The sequence below is a fragment of the Lycium barbarum genome, chromosome 8 (assembly GCF_019175385.1).
Source record: "Lycium barbarum isolate Lr01 chromosome 8, ASM1917538v2, whole genome shotgun sequence".
Classification (NCBI taxonomy): Eukaryota; Viridiplantae; Streptophyta; class Magnoliopsida; order Solanales; family Solanaceae; genus Lycium; species Lycium barbarum.
Window position 1 is genome coordinate 33035516 of NC_083344.1, and position 14396 is coordinate 33049911.

General features: G+C 37.3%; 1 non-coding gene across 1 annotated transcript; it reads right to left on the reverse strand.

Annotated features, from left to right (window-relative positions):
• Positions 1–383: 383 nt before the first annotated feature.
• LOC132608398 (U6 spliceosomal RNA) lies at positions 384–485 on the reverse strand. Its single transcript, XR_009570324.1, has one exon. It is a non-coding gene; the product is annotated as a U6 spliceosomal RNA (small nuclear RNA).
• Between the last annotated feature and the right edge of the window lie 13911 nt (positions 486–14396).

The window sequence follows — 14396 nt, forward strand, 5'->3', positions numbered from 1 at the left end:
AATTTTCTGTTTTTTTTTTTTTTTTTTTTTTTTTTATGACTGGTATACTTTTACATGAAATTTGCACTTTAGTAACTTTTCAAATACAAATAGAACTTTAATGGTTCGTGGTTAATTTAACCAAGTGACAATAAACCCAATATAATATTGAGTAACCCATTTTATGCAACAACATAAAAGAATGTTTTGACACTCAAAAAACATAAAAATAAATTCTTCCATGTTTCCAATTTGCTAGACATAAATATTATTTAGGGAGTTGAACGATCTTCCCTTCAACTATAAATTCAAACTAACAACATTTGTCGGTAAGAAGATTGGAGTTACAAAAGCAGTATAATAAGTAATTCAAAATTCACTTAAAAAGTTTTTTCAAAAAAAAAAAAAAATGGGACCATTTCTCGATTTGTGTGTGTCACCCTTGCGTAGTGGTCATGCTAATCTTTTCTGTATCGTTCCAATTTTATTGGATGTCCCGAAGGGACCACTTAAAAAGTTACACCTAAATAACAAAATTTTAATGCAATGAACTAATCTTGGAATTCTTAGTGATTCATTAAGTAATGGAAGAGTCAGAAGATATTACCTTAAATTGGATTTGTTTTGACGCTAAAATAGTAGGTTTAATATAGATGGACTCACCAAGTCGTAATGTTTTTGCTCTAATTTTTGCATTTAAAATTTCAATAGTTGATTCTATGGTAATGGCAACTTCAATGTTAACTTTGAGATTGTCCAAAAAATTGATACTTAAGATAACTTGGAAAAAAGCTCTCTTCTCTCTCCTCCCATGCTAACCTTAATTTGAAAACCCTAAAAGTTTTATGGCCACTCCGGCCACTGGCCAGCCACCGCGTCTGGTCGTTGGTCAGCCTCTCTCTCCTCAAGATTTCCCTCCTCTCTCCTCGTCCAGCAATCCTCAACAACCAAAAACAGCAATCCCTACGAACACAAAACAGAAATATCTACATACCCTAATGCATGACACTATTGAAAATCCCATGCAAACGTGTGAATCCATTCCTATGAAGAAAGTTGAGATTATTGATGGTAAACACGTTGTAAGATGGTCCTCCTCGGAAGTCTTACGAATGGAAAGGATTGAAAACCTACAAAATGCCATTGTTGGTAAGTTTTCGTATGGATGGCCTGAGTTAGATGAGTTGAGAACTATTATACCTCAACAGTGTGGAGTAAAGGGTAACTCTCGTGTAGGCTTTTTGAGAGATAGACATGTTTTAATAAGATGTAATTTAAGGGAAGATTTTATTACTATCTCATCAAAAAGTTTCTTTTGGTTGAAATCAAAGGATGGTCATTCTTATCAAATGCGACCATTGATATATGATTCTAAGTTCAGTATTGAAAAGGAGACTTCAATTGCTATGGCTTGGATTTCGTTTCCAAACCTTCTTCCTACTTTTTTTGTCAAGGAATCTTTGTTTACATTAGCATAAGCTGTGGGCAAGCCAATTCAACAAGATGCTGCTACTATCAACAAAACTAGGCCAAATAGTGCAAGAGTAAAAGTGCAAGTAGATTTGCTTGCAGATTTGCCTAAGTCTGTGTGGATGGAGATTGAAGATGATGTTACAAAGGATATCAGGTCTATTAAATTTAATATTCAGTATGACTATCTACCACAGTATTGCACAAAGTGTTTTTTGCAAAGTCATTCCAATGAAGATTGTTGGGTACTTCATCCAAAACTGCTAGAAAATGAGGTGGCAGACAAAGAAGAAGTGGTTCAGAACAAGGGAAAGGCTTTAGTTGTAGCAGAAGAACCTGGAACAAGTAAACAAGGGCAGGTTCAACAAGGAAGATATAGAGGATATAGGGGGTGGAAAAAACCAATGCAACAATATTTACCAAAAGTGTTATCCAATGGTACTGTGGTAACTTATCCTGGAAACAAAGGGCAGCACAAGAACAAAGTGATTCCAACTGGGAAGGATGATGGAAACAAAGAAGTTAAGGTGTCAAACAAATTTGAGGTATTGAACCGAAGAGTAGATGATATTGAAGTTAATAAGTTGAGTAATGAGGAGGATGTGGTAGAAGAGGATTTTTCTGTAGAACAAGGGGTTGCAGTTGCATCTGTAGATGACAAGAAGGATCATAATAATATGCATGATGGTGTAGAAGCTGCAATTTTGTCTCAGGACAAATATCAGGCTAAGAATAGAACCAATTATCTGGAAGAGGGTGAAGTTTATGAGAATGAAATTTCTAAGGTGCACAATAGTGAAGCTGATAATCAAAGGGTAGTAGCTATTGACAAAACACAGCAGGTTAATGGTGATCCTGTTCAAAAAGAGATTAATAATCCACAGCTGGATAGCAAAGCAGAATCTCAGGAGGTTAAAGTGGATTATGGTTCAAAGAAGGCTCATAACTGTCAAGAACAGGAGGATAATGAATTATCTGAAGATGTTCAAGAGTCTGTGTCACGACCCAACCGGAGGGCCGCGACGGGCACCCGGTGCTATCCCACCGGGGCACCCCTTATCATACATTTATGTCTAGGTGAGCCACATACTAAATCATACATTTCTATTCATCAATCATACTAGTCCCATTGGACAAAAATATCTTTATATCATCATTGACATCTATGCTCATATCAATGTACATAAGCCGACGAGGCTAACAAAATGAAATCCAAAATATAGGCCGACAAGGCCAAACACATCTAACCATATACACATGTCTACGAGCCTCTAAGAAGAGTATATCATATCGTATAGGCGAGACAGGATCCCGCTATGCCCATAATTATATACACAAAAGAATAAGTACCAAAAGCTTTAACTCCGAAAGAAATGGAGCTCCGCTATGTAGTCCCTGAATAATGTAGCTATGAATCAAGTCTATCTCCCCGGGCACCTGCGGGCATGACGCAGCGTCCACAAATAAAAGGACGTCAGTACGAAGAATGTACTGTGTATGTAAAGCATGATCAATATCAATATAGAAGCATAATAAGCAACATGAGAAATAGCATAAGAGGGGAGATAGCAGTATCAACGTCATAAGCAACTTACTTGCCTTTCATAGGGACTTTCCATTTCTAGTGCGTAATTGTGTACTTATATCTGTATCCGTATCCGTACTCATATCCGTACTCATAATACATTACGTCCATAATCATATTCATACACAAAGTCTTATTCACATTTGCATCATATTTGTATTCATACTCATATCTATATCATATACATAACATGTACATAGCATGCCTGACCACGAAGGTTCGGTGTTTCATACATACTTGGCCAACCAAGGCTCAAGGTTACACATACCTAGCCCTACCAAGGTATTCAGGGCTATCCGTACCATCTGCAGAGGTGTGTGCGCGTTACATAAATATATACATATTCTACCCGGGCTTATAAGCTCGGGGTTCCATAATAGTCATACATAGATACATATACATAATAGCTCATAAGCATCTTTACTATTATCATCACTATCATTACGTCATCTTTATCGTCATCGCTATTATCGTCGTTATCATTATCGTTATCACTATCATCGTCGTTCATTACATCTATCCTTATAGGATTACTCGTCATATGAGGGACTTAGTATAATCGTAATACATATCGAGAATCATAAGCTTAGTAACTTTTGAAGATAGAGTCATTAGGAGGACATCATAAACTTATAGAAGATTTAGAAGATTGGCCAAAGAACCATGCCTTATGAAAGAAGGGTTAGCCTTACATACCTTCCCGTTCAACTATTCTACACTTGCACGTCCTCCTCCAAAGCTCACGTTCTACCTTCATTAGAGTCATACTATCATTAGAAATCGATGGCTAACATACATGACTAGAACTAAATAAAATCGGACAGCATCTCCTTTATTTATACGACATTCCTCCATATTGTATATCAACTCCCAAACGTCAATAATACATTCACAATATCATAACAATAGTCCTTATTCATCCACATTACCCATATCTCTCAATTCACTTCCAATTGTCCATATCCATGGTCATAACACAAATTTACATTCATTCATACACAATTTCTATCTCACGTTCTTAACATCATTCATAACATATTCATATCACAACACATCAATAATCATAACTCAATTCAAGCGATTACTCAAAATGGCACTGTTCCACATCCATGACCCATTTTTCTATATCCTTCTACAATCCAAGTATTTCAACTTTCAAATACCTTAAACAACATGGAAATACCATAAATCTTACCTTAGATGTTGTAGGGACAAGTTTGGGTGGCAATACTTCACTTTAGCCAAAACCCTAGTTCATCTCTAATGAAATTTCTTGACTTGGATGATCCTCAATGGGTTTTCTTACACTTGATTCACTTAGTTTATGTGGTTGATCACTAATACCTCTTAAATTCTTGTGGAATAAATGTAGAGAGATGTTTTAGAGAGAAGAGGTGTGATATGGAAATGAAATGAAATAAACTTGATCCCTCATTTAATACACCCATTTCTGCCCCCGACCAGATATACGGACCAACATACGGTCCGTACATTTTATACGGGCCGTATGTTTGGTCCAGTGAAGTGTGTCATTCTGGGCTGATTATACGGTCCAACATATGGACCGTATATTTTATACGGCCAGTATGTTTGGTCGTATAATCCCCAGTGATCTGATGTTCATCCTCATCGACTCGTTTGATCTCCAATCCTTATGGAACCTTCTTAGCACTTGTTTATCACCTCATTTACAATCTAAGGGACGTCATAACTCTTATCCAAAGCATCACTAAATCCTCGTTAACTCGTTACTCGTAATTCCTTTCCGTTACCTATCGTATGCCTTGCCTTCTCTTGGCAACTTTCTCCCCCTATCTCGAACATCTTTGAAATCTTATCTAGAGTCATCGAATTTCATTCCTTACTTATCAAAATACCGTATACTCGTGCTCTTCACTAGTCTATTCACTTGTGCATCAACGGAAAATTTTTCATGGTGTAACAGTCTGTAATGGTGCATGGAAGAATTGATGAACATCTTAATGTTGGAGAAGGAGTGTCAGAACCCTTTAATCAATATGTGGGAAAAGATGAAGTTGACCAAAATAAAGGTGTTTTGGAAGTTATGCATGATCCGGGGGAGGGGGTGAATAACTTGATCAGTATACTAGCACTTGCAGATACAGATGATCAGCAACTAGGAGAGAAAGATAGGGGTGTTAGGGATGAAGATGAAGATTTTCATCAGAGTTTTGATGTAATTAACAGGTATCATGATGTAAAAGAGGCTTCTGAAGTTTCTCTGGAAAATCAGATGTCTGAATGTGCCCAAGCAAGTGATCTGAATTTTAATGATGTTTCTAATGAGAAGATGCAAGGTGAGATTGGAAAGTTCTCAATTTGTCTGGAGAATGATGATAAAAGGGTTATTAGTTGCTTTCCAAGTAAGACTGGTTCCATGGATTAGGAGGTTTCTGCTCAGGCTTTAACTCTGAAGGATAATTCTAATGTAGTAGTTAAACAGAAGAAACCTTCTCCTCATAAAGAATTACATGAGGAGATTTCTAATGAGGAGGTACATAATTCTACTTGTAACTTGCAGTTGGTTGGCTATTATCCTAAGAAAGTTGTTGATGCAGAACAAAGGAATTTAGCTTTGGCCATTATTCCTGATGTTAAGGAGGTTCAGCCTCTGAGTGTTGCTGTAAGGATATCACCTAATAAGGCTTTGCATGATGTAGTTTCTCACAAGCTACAGGATGAAAATGATAAGTTGACTTTGGTCAACAATAAGAAGGAAGATGCTAATGGTGCTGCTATTGATATGAATCTACAGCAGATGTGTGTAAAAGTAGGATTATCTCCAAGATCATAAAGAAAAGGGCCAAGAAAAGGAAGAAAGCAAAATTTTGATGTTCCACAAACAGTGAGGTACTCAACAAGGAATAACTCTAAGAAGTCTGTTAAATGATTGTTAAATCCTTATTCTGGAACATAAGACCTGTGAAGTCCCAACAAGCATTTCATAGAGTTCAAATGTTAAATAAGCATCACAAGTTCTTTTAGGTAGCTCTGATGGAACCTTTTCAGCATCAGAGACAAATTCAAAAATATAGAAGGAGACTTGGAATGCCTTATGCTAATTTCAACTGTAATGGTAAACTCTGTTTTTTTGTGCAACACAATGTAGATGTTGAGGTTCTGTTGGATACTGAATAATCCAATACTGTAAAGCTGAATTTTCAAGATTTGAATAGAGATATGGTGGTTACAATGGTGTATGCTAAATGTTCAGAAGTGGAGAGAATGCAGTTGTGGGATAGTTTATACTTCTTGGCTAGTAACATGACATCTCCTTGGATGATTGGTGGAGATTTCAATGTCATATTGAATGAATAAGAAAAAATAGGAGGTTTACCTGTATTGCCACAAGAATATGAAGATTTTGCCTTTTGTCTGAATTCTTGTGAGTTGCATGAGATGCCTTTCAAAGGGAGTCCTTTCACCTGGTGGAATGGTAAGGCTGCCAATGACTGCATTTTTAAGAGATTGGACAGGATTGTGCATAATGATACATTTCAGCATTGGTTTGGACAGCTAGAAGTGGAGCATTTGTCAAGGACTAGTTCTGATCATGCACCATTACTTGTATCTTGTGGAGATCAAGTGGACAATTTTATCAAACCATTTAGATTTCTCAAATTCTGGGTGCAACATGATACTTTTCTTGGATTTGTTAAGCAGCAATGGGAAGCAGTCTTATCTGATGATGTGTTTCTGTCCTTTAAACTCAAGATGAAGAAACTGAAAGCTGCTTTAAGTACATAGAGTAAGGCTACTTTTGGGAAAATTTTTAAATAACTAGTAATCAGAGAGGATATAGTTAAGATTAAAGAGCATTTGTCTGAGGAGAATCCATCTGAAGAAAATAGAATGGTCATGCAAAGGGCACAAGCAGAACTTAAACTGTATCTTCCCTATGAGGAAGAATTCTGGAGGCAAAAGGCTGGGATGGACTGTTTCTCAGAAGGTGATAAGAATACAAGATATTTCCATAGTCTGGTAAAAGGAAGAAGGAAAAGAATCCAGATTAAGAGGATTAAAGATGCTACTGGAAATTGGCTAGAGGATGCTGATAGAGTTGCTGCTGAAGCTGTTAATTTTTTCCATAAGCAATTTACTCATGAGGAGGTTAGTGAAGATTCTCCAATTCTTAATCATATTCTTGAACTGATTAGAGAGGAGGATAATAGACTACTTGCTGAAAAACCGACTATGGAGGAAGTACATAAGGCAATGTTTGAATTAAATGGGGACAGTACCTGTGGCCCTGATGGATTTTCTGGGATCTTTTATCAGAAGTGTTGGGAGGTGATCAAGGCTGATGTATTTAGTGTTGTTAGAGCTTTCTTTGAAGGACAGACTCTTCCCAAGTCAATCACTCACACTAATCTAGTTTTGCTGCCAAAGAAGAATGTTGTTGAGTCATTCTCTGATATGAGACCTATAAGTTTTAGTAACTTTATCAATAAGGTCATATCAAGAGTAGTTCATGACAGAGTGGACAAGTTACTCACAAGGGTGATTTCTCCAAATCAATCAGTTTTTGTTAAGGACAGGAATATAATTGAGAATGTATTGTTGACACAAGAAATTGTAACTGATATAAGGAAGAGAGGAAAACCATCAAATGTTGTGATTAAGTTGGATATGACAAAAGCATATGATAGGGTCTCATGGTTATACCTCTGTAAAGTGATGAAAAGATGGGATTCTCTTCAGTTTTCATTGACCTTATATGGAGGTTGTTGGCAAATAATTGGTATTTTGTACTTCTAAATGGTCAGGCACATAGTTTCTTTCACTCTACAAGGGGTGTCAAGCAGGGGGATCCACTCTCTCCTGCTCTTTTCATTATAGCTGCAGAAATTCTTTCAAGAGCATTAAACTCTTTGTTTGATCAGCCTGGTTTTGTTGGATATGGGATGCCAAAGTGGAGTGCTGAGCTGAATCCTCTGGCATATGCAGATGATACAATCATTTTTTCTGCAACAAACAACCAATCTTTACAGATGATCATGGATACTCTTCAGGAATATGAGAAAATATCTGGACAACTGATAAACAAGAGGAAAAGTTCTTTTTATATGTTCAGCAAAGTATCAGATGAGTTAAGTCAGCAGGTTGCAGCAGTAACAGGATTTGTGAGAGGACAATTTCCTTTTACATATCTTGGAGTACCAATTACTCATGCCAGGAAAAGGAAAGTGGATTATACTGAGTTATTGAAGAAAGTCAAAGACAAGTTGCAAACTTGGAAAGGCAAGTTACTGTCTTATGGAGGAAAAGCAGTGTTGATTACAAGTGTCCTTCAGAGTATCCTAATTCACGTTCTATCTGCTATAAGACCTCCTAAATGTGCTATAAAAGAACTACACATGATCTTTGCCAGGTTCTTTTGGAATAATAAGGAGGAAGGAAGATGCAGACACTGGTCATCTTGGCTTAACATGTGCATTCCCAAACATGAAGGAGGTTTGGGTTTCAGGTCTATTTATGACATGTACGAAGCCTTATGTGCTAAACACTGGTGGAAGTTTAGAACCACTAGTTCTCTTTGGGCTAATTTCATGTGGAACAAATACTGTAAGAAGCAAATTCCTCAGGTGGTTCAATGGAAGGGAGGGTCACAAGTCTGGAAGATGATGTTGGAAGCAAGGGAAAGTATAGAGCAGGAAATCTGGTGGGAGCCAAAGATTGGAAGTTCAAACATCTGGTGTGACAATTGGACTAAGTTAGGTGCTCTCAGCTATGTGTTTCCCCAGTCCTGGCAAATCAATGATCATACTGAAGATGTTTCTGAGCTTATGTCGAATGGAGGATGGAATATCAACAAAATCATGCAGCTATTTCCTGAAGATATTGTGCAACATATAATACAGGAAATTGATATTAAATATGCATCCAATGAATAGGACAGAACTTGGTGGATGATGACAAGTACATGAAGGTTTACAGTAAGTAGTGCATGGGAGTTATTGAGACAAAAAACTAATGTAACAGTGCCATTTCAGAATATGTGGATCAAAGGTGTGCCTTTTAAAATTTCATTCTTCATGTGGAGATTGTGGAAGTTTAAAGTGCCAATTGATGAAGGGGTGGCAAGTATTGGCATTCCTATAGTCTCAAAGTGTTGTTACTGTCTTACTGCTCAGATTGAGACTGTTAACCATCTATTTCTGTGTGGAGATTTGGCTACTAAGGTATGGAGATTCTTTAATAGAGGGGCTGGATTGAGCATGAATTGTATTCAGGTGAAACATGCCATAAGAAGTTGGTGGGAAGCAAAATGCCATTTCAAAATGAAGACTATATATAAAGCAGTGCCTGCTTTCATTGTGTGGCAGATATGGAAGTGGAGAAACAATAGGCTACATGGTGGTAATATGAATCTGAATAGAGTGTTATATGACATAAATCTGAACATTTATATGTTATGTAAAGTTCAGTTTCCTGGGCTAAATATTCCAACTAGATGGCATCAGATTATTCAATTCTTTGAAGGATATAAGCCAACTGTTATATGCAGAATTATTAAATGTATGAGACCTGCATTTGGATTCTACAAGTGTAATACTGATGGAGCTACTAAAGGAAATCCAGGACCAAGTTCTACTGTTTTTTGTATCAGAAATGAAGAGGGAGATTTGGTGTATGCAGCTGCTAAAATTCTGACAGATGGATCAAATATTGTTGCTGAGGCTGAGGCTATTAGAATGGGACTGATGTACTGTGTAGAAAAGCAACTATTTCCATTGATTATAGAGACTGATTCCATGACCATGAAGAAGATTATAAATGCTGAATGGAAGATCCCTTGGAGCATCTTAATGTTGGTGGATGATATCAAGAGGATGATGGAAGATCAAAGAGTGACTGTGGAGCATATACATAGAGAAGGAAATGGCCTTGCAGATTTTTTAACAAACTTGGCTTTTGATTTTGCAGGTGCAGTTCAGTTTCACAATTTTCAGGAATTACCAAGTCAAGCTAAGAGGATTCTGAATATGGAAAAAAACGGATTTCCTAACTTGAGAATAAGAACTCTTCAAGACAAAGCACCAGATTAGTCTTTGACTCCAGAACTTTAAACCGTTGCTGAGTACAGTGTTTTCAACAGATTGTGAGTAATTGCAGCATATGTATTAGGGTGGTATCAGTGTGTTTGGCATACTCATTCCTTAATATAAATGGTGTGATGCTCATGATCTAAGTAGTAGATTTTACTAGTTATGGATCAAGTAGTATAGTGACCTGGTTTTCAGGCAGAAGGTGATATTGTCACGAACCGACTAAGGGCCGCGACGGGTACCCGGGGCTAACCACCGAGCACCACTCATTCTACTACTCATCATGCTCATTAAATATTCTTTTATCAAATTCATACTCAAATTATAAGAAAATCATCTTCCATTAGAAAACATAAATACTTTTATATACATAAGCCTTTCGGCCATCAAAATAATATATATATATATATATATATATATATATATATATATATATATATATATATATATATACTTAATAGCAACCTCATGAGACCATATAACTCACACTGCGCATCTACGAGCCTCTACTAGAGTACTAGACATAGGGATGGGACAGGACCCCGTCGTGCCCAAAAAATACATACACAACTATTCCAAAAGAATAATCAATGGCACCTCCGGAAAATGGAGTGCTCTACAAATCAGCTAATGGCTCCTACGAGTCTAGATCGCCTCCCTGTCTACCTGTGGGCATGAACACAGCGTCCAAAGAAAACGGACGTCAGTCCGAACATTGTACTGAGTATGTAAGGCATAAACAATAATGAAACATCAATGAAATGAGGAGGCATCAAATGAGGAGCAATCTGTAACTGACTGTGAATCATAAAAGAAATCATGCATGCTGGCTTACTTTCATAACCATCATCATCTCATGTATGCATAAATATATATATATATATATATATATATATATATATATATATATATATATATATATATATATATATATATAAGCTTCCCGACCATATAGTTACGGTGTGATAATCAATAACATTAGCCTGCGTCCAGGCCTCCCGCGTCCGGGGTACCATCTCATGCCACCCACTAATGGTGTCTGCCCATGCCATCTGGCTATGGTGTATATGATGCCCGCCTTAGCGGTGACTGCCCGGCCATATAGGCGCGGTGTTATATCATCATCATAATATGCTCATCATAATACATGCATAAAGACTCAAGGACAACTATACTTTATCGGGGTGACGTAAGGTCGTGATCCCCCGATTTCATTATGAAACATTTATTGACATTCTGCCGCACCTTGAAGGAATTAGAATATAAGGTGAGTGTATACAATAACGACATCAATGGGTTATAGATAGCATCATTAGCTTTATAGGATCGTCATATCATGGATTCTAGATTCTTTAGACTCAAACTTATCGTCATCGTTATCGTACTCATAGTGTATCTCTTATTTCATATGGCTATTCATGAACAAGGGCTCTTAGTTTTCTTGAAGATAGGAAATTCATGAAGAAGGAGGAAATTCATGCCGTAAGATTCATTCCTTAGAAATAAAGGACTAGCCTCACGTACCTTTTTCCGTTTAACTAATCTATCGCTTGCTTGTTCTCCTTCAATGCCCACGTTTCTACCTTCAAGAGAATTCGCATTCATTAGTTAATCGACTATAGGAACGTGTTACTATTTTTAGGGAAAATTGGGAAGCATTTCCTTTGTTTCTACTACTTTTCCCATATTCTATATCAACTCCCAAACGTTCGTAACAATATTCACAATATCGCAAACAACAATCATTATTCATCTACATTTCCCACAATTCACCATTTTCCTTCAATTTCTCCACAACTATGGTTATAACTCACTATCGTGTTTTCTCATATATAATACTTATTCCATGGTCTAAATGTCATTCATAACATATTTACAATAATAATTCATCAATGATCATGACTCAATCCCAACCACTACTCAACAATGTCACTATTCACTCATTTGTGACCCATTTTCTATGCTTTTCTACAATCCATGTGTTTTTAACTTTCAACAACTTAAACAACTTGGAATGATCATGAAAATCACCTTAGATGATGGATTAACAACACTTGAGTGAAGCTTCTCTTCTTACACTAAAACCCTAACTCACATCCCTTGAGTTTTCTTGGTGTAGATGAACTTTTACTAGGTTTCATACACTTGATTTCGTGGTTTTGATGTAGTTGATCATGGTTTTCCTTTGATTTCTTGTGGATGAATGTTGGAGAGTTTTCTAGAATTTTCTTGAAGTGTAGAGAAGTGAAATGAAATGAAATGAAAGAGAGGTCCTTATATTAAACACTCAAATCTGTCCCGACCAAGATATACGGACCAACATACAGTCCGTACATTTTATACGGGTCGTATGTTTGGTCCAGTGAGTGATGGTATTCTGGGATAATTATACGGCCAGACATACGGCCAGTATAATTTATACGGCCAGTATGTTGGGCCGTATAATGCCCAGTTCATCTGAACTCCGTCTCGTCGACTCGTTTGATCTCTAATCCTTATGGAACCTTCTTGACACTTGTTTAACACCTCAATACCAATCTAAGGGACGTTATCACTCTTCTCTAAGACATCATTATGCCATCGTTAACCCGTCGCTTATAATTCTTACCCGATACGCAACATATCCTTTACTTTCCTTAACAACCTTCTTCCCTTACGTCAAATGTCTTTGAATCTCGATTAGGATCATCAAATGCTATCTCTTACTTATCAAATCATCATATATATATTTCGTACCCTTTGCTAGCCTATTCACTGTATGCTAACGAAAAAATTTTCAAAGGTGTAACATTTTTCCCCCCTTTTTGGAACATTCGTCCTCGAATGTTAAACACTCGGGAATTCTGTGAAAATTTCGTCAGAGTTTCCCATGTAATATGGCACTACCATCCTGTCACAACAACCCATAATAAAATTGCCTTACAGGGCCATAATACAATAACACTAAAATTTTGCCACACACGACCAATATGCATAAACGAGAAAGTAAACATACCTCAAAATCTTGGTGTTTCATCATGAATTTCTTCTGGGGGTTAGAATAAGTGCGGATACTTGAAATTCATACTCTCTTCTGCTTCCCAAGTCATTTCTTCTCGGTTGTTATTCCGCCACAAGACTTTGACTGAAGCTACTTCCTTATTTCGAAGTCTTCGTACTTGCCTATCCAAGATGGAAATGGGCACTTCTTCATATACTAGCCTTTCTGTCACTTAAACATCATCAATCGGAACCATCCTCGTAGGATCTCCAATACACTTACGAAGCATTGAAACATGGAAAACTGGATGAACCGATTCAAGCTCTGAAGGCAAGTCCAATTCATAGGCTACATGACCCACCTTGCGGATGATTTTATAAGGTCCAATGTATCGAGGACTTAACTACCCTTTCTTGCCAAATATCATCACCCCTTTCATTGGCGACACTTTCAAAAATACCCAATCATCAACCTGAAATTCCAAGTCTCCCCAGCGGTTGTCCGCATAAGATTTTTGGCGACTTTGGGCTGTCAACAATCGATCTCGGATCACCTTGACCTTTTCTACCGCTTGCTGAATCAATTCAGGGCCTATTAACTGTACCTCTCCTATTTCAAACCATCCAATTGGAGACCTACACTTTCTTCCATATAAGGCTTCATACGGAGCCATTTGGATACTGGAATGATAGCTATTGTTGTATGCAAACTCAATAAGAGGTAAATGGTCATCCCAACTGCCACCAAAATCTAGTACACATGCCCGTAGCATATCTTCCAAAGTCTAAATAGTACGTTCGGCTTGTCCATCGGTCTGCAGATGAAATGCCGTGCTCAGCTTCACTTGAGTACCTAGACCTTCTTGAAAAGACTTCCAGAACTTAGTTGTAAATTGCGCTCCTATATCTGTAATAATGGATAGTGGAATACCATGGAGTCGCACAATTTCCTTGAGATACAACCTCGCATAATCTTCTGCTGAGTATGTGGTTCTGACTGGAAGAAAATAAGCTGCTTTTGTTAACCTATCCACTATCACCCATATAGAATCATATTTGCCTCGAGAACGAGGTAACCCCACAATAAAGTCCATGTTGATCACTTCCCATTTTCAAGTAGGGATTTCCATTGCTTGCAATAATCCTCCTAGCTTTTGATGTTCGACTTTCACTTGTTGGCAAGTTGGACATTGAGCCACAAATTATGCTATGTCTCTCTTCATGCCATCCCACCAATATATCAATTTGAGATCATGATACATCTTTGTTGCACTAGGGTGAATAGAATACCGAGAATAATGGGCTTCTTCTAG